Genomic DNA, 7,464 nt, shown 5'->3' with positions numbered 1-7,464 from the left:
TAATTGTTTTGTTAAACAACATAAAGCAATCCTGTGTAGTACTTGTATGGGCTTGACTATGGTGAAATAATGGAAAATATCCTTAGTAACTATACCACTTCCCAATCTTTGATAGGGTGCTATGATCATCCTAAATAAATGCTGATTCACTTCAATTCCCACCTATATGTGATGACAGGGGGGCAGTTAAATAAAATGAATAAAAAAAAATCAGCACATGACAGGAGCTATATACTACATGTCCCTTAGGAGTATTTATTTGAAAATGACTGCATTTCATGTTGGCTCTGAAAATCTCAAGAGGAAACAGTCAGAGAGGTTATATTTATGGCCATTTCCTGCTAGGCACATGGCTCCATGCGGCGTTGTGATGATTTATCTCTTACGCATAACAGACCTTTTCTTTGATTGTGCTTCTATAGCCAAACCAAACAAAGTAGGCTTGTTGGCCAGCAGGATTTATGGGGACATCAAACACCGAAAGATCTCAAGTTCGTCAATGGTCTTTCAAGTGAGAAGGTGTAAAATGGATTTCAATGGGGCCAATAAAGAGTTGCAGCTGTTGTCTACAGAGAGGCAAGACGAGGCCAAGGTCACTCACAGCACCAACAACCTTTTGTTGTCACTGACCACTGCTCAGTTGGACGTGCAGCCTTGGGCTAACCCTGTCCACAATCCACATGGCATCACTGACCACTGCTCAGTTGGACATGCAGCCTTGGGCTAACCCTGTCCACATGGCATTGTTTCCTGTTCTTTAGCTACAGCGGAAATGTGCAGAGGGAGGCAGTGCACTCTACTATGCAATTCAACTCGCACCCACATCTCGCTCATACAACTATGACATTAATTAGAAAAGGAGTAATCAACACTTATGACCGACCGCACATCATGGAACCACATCAGAAGTATATCCAGGTTTCGCTCTCATATGGATGTTCTGTGTTGGGTGAACCAATTCACTCAACCTTTATTGAAAGGGCGATATTGTCTAGTTGGGCCTTATTGAAAGACTAACGTCAGTATGATGGGTCATTAGTGAAAAAAGCAGTCCAGAACAGAGGGTATGATGGACACAGTGTTTGTTGTGAAAGTGTGAAGTGTGAAAAGGGGTGACCACATCATTGTGACATCACTGATGATGTCATCAGTGACACACACACACACACACACACACACACACACACACACACACACACACACACCAGTGACCACATCATTGAATCAGTGTTTGCTGCAGAAGTCATCTGGGAATATCAGAAAAGTGTCGCTGTTTCTCTGGTATCAGCATTTCAACAGCCACTTCCTCAGCAGGTGCTGTAGGTGGAAGTACAATTTGCCAAATTAGTCTGAGCCAAAAAGGGAGGAATTCCATGTTTTAGTTTGTGGAAAATTCAGGGATGCAAACTAGACACCTTTAGATGACAGTCACTTTTTTGATCCCAAAATAGGACACTTATTGTATCTGTCACCGTTTTCACTCTCTATGACTTTGTATCCCTGGGAAATGCTCCACCAACAGGCCAAGAGTGGGAATGCTCCACCAACAGAACAAGAGTGTGGGGATTCTAGGCGTGGATGTTGTGCTCCAGATGCTGTCTTCTTGCTTTCCAACTAGGAATCCTTTAGAAAGTCCATGTTTGAATGAGGTTTGCCCTGATCTTCCTTCTAGATGCCCCGCCCCCTCCGGAGAGACAGGAAACCATCTTTTGGCATGTGAGTAAAGCCTAATTTATACTTATTGGAAAGTGTCTCCCCCAAATCTCAGTGAACTCCCCCAAATCTCAGTGAACTCCCCCAAATCTCAGTGAACTCCCCCCAAATCTCAATGAACTCCCCCAAATCTCAGTGAACTCCCCCAAATCTCAGTGAACTCCCCCCAAATCTCAGTGAACTCCCCCAAATCTCAGTGAACTCCCCCCAAATCTCAGTGAACTCCCCCAAATCTCAGTGAACTCCCCCAAATCTCAGTGAACTCCCCCCAAATCTCAGTGAACTCCCCCAAATCTCAGTGAACTCCCCCCAAATCTCAGTGAACTCCCCCAAATCTCAGTGAACTCCTCCAAATCTCAGTGAACTCCCCCCAAATCTCAGTGAACTCCCCCAAATCTCAGTGAACTCCCCCCAAATCTCAGTGAACTCCCCCAAATCTCAGTGAACTCCCCCCAAATCTCAGTGAACTCCCCCCAAATCTCAGTGAACTCCCCCCAAATCTCAGTGAACTCCCCCCAAATCTCAGTGAACTAGTTTCTGTTCCTGTATAAATCCCAAGATGACCGTGCATAATAGTTCAGTTCACATAACATACTGTATACAGTATGTATGTAACATAACATAGTGTATACACTATGTTATGTTACATACATACTGTAGTGTATACACTATGTTACATAACATACTGTATACAGTATGTATGTTACATAACATAGTGTATACACTATGTTATGTTACATACATACTGTAGTGTATACACTATGTTACATAACATACTGTATACAGTATGTATGTTACATAACATAGTGTATACACTATGTTATGTAACATACATACTGTAGTGTATACACTATGTTACATAACATACTGTATACAGTATGTATGTTACATAACATAGTGTATACACTATGTTATGTTACATACATACTGTAGTGTATACACTATGTTACATAACATAGTGTATACACTACAGTATGTATGTAACATAACATAGTGTATACACTATGTTATGTTACATACATACTGTAGTGTATACACTATGTTACATAACATACTGTATACAGTATGTATGTTACATAACATAGTGTATACACTATGTTATGTTACATACATACTGTAGTGTATACACTATATACAGTATGTATGTTACATAACATAGTGTATACACTATGTTATGTTACATACATACTGTAGTGTATACACTATGTTACATAACATACTGTATACAGTATGTATGTTACATAACATAGTGTATACACTATGTTATGTTACATACATACTGTAGTGTATACACTATGTTACATAACATACTGTATACAGTATGTATGTTACATAACATAGTGTATACACTATGTTATGTTACATACATACTGTAGTGTATACACTATGTTACATAACATACTGTAGTGTATACAGTATGTATGTTACATAACATAGTGTATACACTATGTTATGTTACATACATACTGTAGTGTATACACTATGTTACATAACATAGTGTATACACTACAGTATGTATGTAACATAACATAGTGTATACACTATGTTATGTTACATACTGTAGTGTATACACTATGTTACATAACATACTGTATACAGTATGTATGTTACATAACATAGTGTATACACTATGTTATGTTACATACATACTGTAGTGTATACACTATGTTACATAACATACTGTATACAGTATGTATGTTACATAACATAGTGTATACACTATGTTATGTAACATACTGTATACAGTATGTTATGTAACATAGTGTATACACTACAGTATGTATGTAACATAACATAGTGTATACACTATGTTACATAACATACTGTATACAGTATGTTACATAACATAGTGTATACACTATGTTATGTAACATACATACTGTATACAGTATGTATGTTACATAACATAGTGTATACACTATGTTACATAACATACTGTATACAGTATGTATGTTACATAACATAGTGTATACACTATGTTATGTTACATACATACTGTAGTGTATACACTATGTTACATAACATAGTGTATACACTACAGTATGTATGTAACATAACATAGTGTATACACTATGTTATGTTACATACTGTAGTGTATACACTATGTTACATAACATAGTGTATACACTACAGTATGTATGTAACATAACATAGTGTATACACTATGTTATGTTACATACTGTAGTGTATACACTATGTTACATAACATAGTGTATACACTACAGTATGTACTCATGCTCTGCACAGACCAAAGCACAAATTGTTGTGACCGATCCAAAGACAACATGCCGTTAGCCCACTCCTATTAGCGGTGCATTGTTTTCTTCTCTTTAAACCTCGGCTACAAAGATAACCTGTGAAATTCCTGCTGGCTGACTTTGCGGGCTCGCTGATTTAGTGGAAGTGATTTTCTTATTATTTTGACCAGCAGCGACAGGTGATAAGCCAATGAGGAACCAATAATGTACTGTACGTAATGTTGGCTACTATTACGCATTGCTAGTTGTAACAATGGAATTGTTCTCTTGCCTTGTCTTGTCTTCTCCCCATACTCATACGTTTTTACATCAAAATTACCACTTCTATAAAAAACTATAGGATACTTTATAGGACACTTTCACACCGCCTCCTAACCCGTTTACAGCTGCTCCCCCAGAGGAGGCGTTTCAGTGGATGAACTGGCTGCAGGTCAATCTACTGGTTTAAGTGTCTAAGTCCTAGACACTTAAACCAGTAGATTGACCTGACATTGTTTCCAATACATAAACTGTGGCAGCACCTGCCACGATATGGTCATGGATCCTCAACAACAACGCCCACATCCTACACGAACTGCTCCTCGATAACTCACTTGACTTTCTCCTGCTCACCGAAACCTGATGATTTTTTTCCCTCCCTTAATCAAGCAAGCATCCCTCCCGCCACGGTGGCGGTCTGGCTGTTTTATTCAATCAGAATTTCCGGATCACAGAACTCACCCTCCCCACAATTCCTGGCTTTTAAAACCTGCTGCTCCATGATTGTCATCCTCAAATACCGACCACGCAAACCCAACCCATCTTTCCTGTCTGATCTATCTGAACTCCTCACAATAGCTTCATCTCTCTCCTCACATTTACTGCTGTTCAGCCATTTTAATATATATTATATACACATTGATTCATCCACCCTGTAAGTCTGCATCTGAACTCATCACCCTTCTGAACAATTCCAACCTCACCCAGCACATCACTTTCCCCAACCATGTCAAAGGCCACATCCTTGACCTCGTCAAGGATGCGGGGGTACGGTGGCGCAGTCGGTAGCGCTGTCGCCTCACAACTAGAAGGTCCTGAGTTCGATTCTCGCCTGGGACGCTGTGGGCGCTGGAGTTGTGACCCCCCCATATCTTCAGTGCCTACTGCCCAGGTGGGCTATCTCATCGAAAGGGCCTTTCTGTGTGGAGTTTGCATGTTCTCCCCGTACCCCCCAGGGGGTTCCTGCGTACATAACCCCCCACTAAAAACATGCAGAAGATCGTCATCCGACCAGTGTCGGTCCAATGATGGTCCCTGGGCGCTGGAAAGAAAAAGCGACCACTGCTCCTGACCTGCCCCCTGGAGGAAAGGACAAGCCTGGATGGGTCAAATGCAGAGGACATATTTCACCGGCCACCGTCAGCATGAGTGTGTGTTGTGGCCGCATGCATGTGTCTGAAATCGTGTCGTGTTAATCGTCTGCTCTGTCAATGTACCGGTTCTCAATATCCACCCATCTCCATTCCCTCTGTCAGATCACACTCTAATCCAGTTCTCTGTTTCATCCCCAACCCCACGTCCACTGCTCTTCAGAGAAAGAACCTTCCCCCCTCCAACTCTCAGACCTGCTCTGCAACGCTCTCACCCAGGAACCAGCCCCCACCTCAGCCGATGATCTCAACAGCACACTGTCTGCCACACCTCTGCACCCTGGTTCACACCCCAGCGCCGCACAATGAAACAAACCACGAAGCCTACAAATTCCACCTCACCAGGCCATGTCCTCGCCTTCATTCCAAAATTCTCAATTCCTTTACATGGCTGTTACGACCCAGTCTAGTCACAATGCCCCCCCCTGTCTATTCCAGGCTCTAACAGAGCAGTCAACCTCCGTCAAGGTCCCATTCCCAGCTGTCCCCAGTCCTTTGCGTCTCTGACTGTTAGAATCACACGGACACACAAAAGGAAGGTGTGAAGCACCTTGCCTGACTTAAGTTTGGAACCTGAGCGTCAGATGGAGGCTATTGTTAGTATTCATTGTTGTTATGAAAGGTCACGTTTGAGAGTGTGTTTAGTACCGGTGGAGGCTGGCTGGCTGGAATCAATTGTTCTCTTGCCTTGTCTTCTCCCCACACTAAGATCACTCAGACCGTGGACCTGTGTGTGGACTCTCATCCTGGCCAAGACCTGACTTCTGATGAAGCAACCAACATGACATACAATAGAGAATTAAAACAAAGGTACTACTGACGTGTGAAAGCTGATATCTGCTATGTCTCTACTATTATTGCAGATCTTGAAAATGTATGGGAAGATTTCCTTTTGCCATAATGTACTGTTAACAAATTGTGCTATTTTGACCTAAAAATGTATTTCTTTGATTCTCAAGGACTGTCTTTGAGAGCTCCGGGATACTTCAAGTCCAGGTTCTCTGACATGTGTCAGTCCTGCATTTCTGCCAAGACCATGTTTTCTATGACCCTCCCTCATCTGGCTTTCAAAACATGATGCTGATGTTGGTGGAGAACGGCTGACCTCTCCCAGGGATGTGAAGGTTAGTAGTTTCAACGTTTCGAGGCTTTGGACAGGGCTTTGGACAGTCTTTTTAATATTTTATACCGGTGCACAAAGAATGTGTTTGAATGTGAGAGACATTTTGCTTTGTATGCATGGGGCACACTAATGTGACACATTCTGCTTGGCTTGTCAGTCCAAGAGACAGTTTGCGGTCTGGATAGCTTAGCTAGCTCCAAAGTATTCTCTTTCACCTTACACTTAATTTAGAGGTTTGCTTTGTCCAAGTGTCCACTTTTCTATGCCCCAAATTTGCGGTGACCGTGCATTTTAAACACAGATGAACAGACATAGGAAGCAGGGCCTTAAAATCACCTGCGACCCAAACCACATCCTCCACACAGAGTATGAGCTGCTGGCTGCCGTCAGGCAGAAGGTACAGGTGACCAAACTGTAAATTGAACAGGTATACATTTTCTTTTGTCCCACTGTCAATCAAACTACTCAATAGTAAGAGATGATGCAGAGCATCTGTATGGTGCACAACACTCCAGTTTATCATGCCATATCCTCTAGGGCAGCGGTGCAATATTAACTTTTCACTTCAACCTATTTGGGGGGAAGGTAAAATTTATTTTGTAAAGGGCTGGTGCAATATCAGATAATCTTGGTCTATGTTTTTTTATGTATAGGGACAGTGGTATTGAATGTTAAATGTAGTCTGATTGTACTGTGTGTGTGTGTGTGTGTGTGTATGAGCCACCTGTGTTATAGTCTCTTAAAACAGACTGTCTCATCTACATCCGGCGAATGCAGCTATATACAGTCTTTACGTTACACCCCCAGAACATGCACAAGGAAGTTGGGAAAAAAAACCTTCAGACAGGAAAGAAGTTCGACAGAATCCGACCAATCACGACACGTGGGTCCACGAAAAATGCGGCATATTGGATTCTGATTGGACTAATGAGCGGAAGACCCGCCTTTCTACTTCCCATTC

The sequence above is a fragment of the Poromitra crassiceps genome (genome assembly GCF_964638095.1).
Source record: "Poromitra crassiceps genome assembly, chromosome: 23".
Classification (NCBI taxonomy): Eukaryota; Metazoa; Chordata; class Actinopteri; order Beryciformes; family Melamphaidae; genus Poromitra; species Poromitra crassiceps.
Note: the sequence above shows the minus strand (reverse complement) of the source record.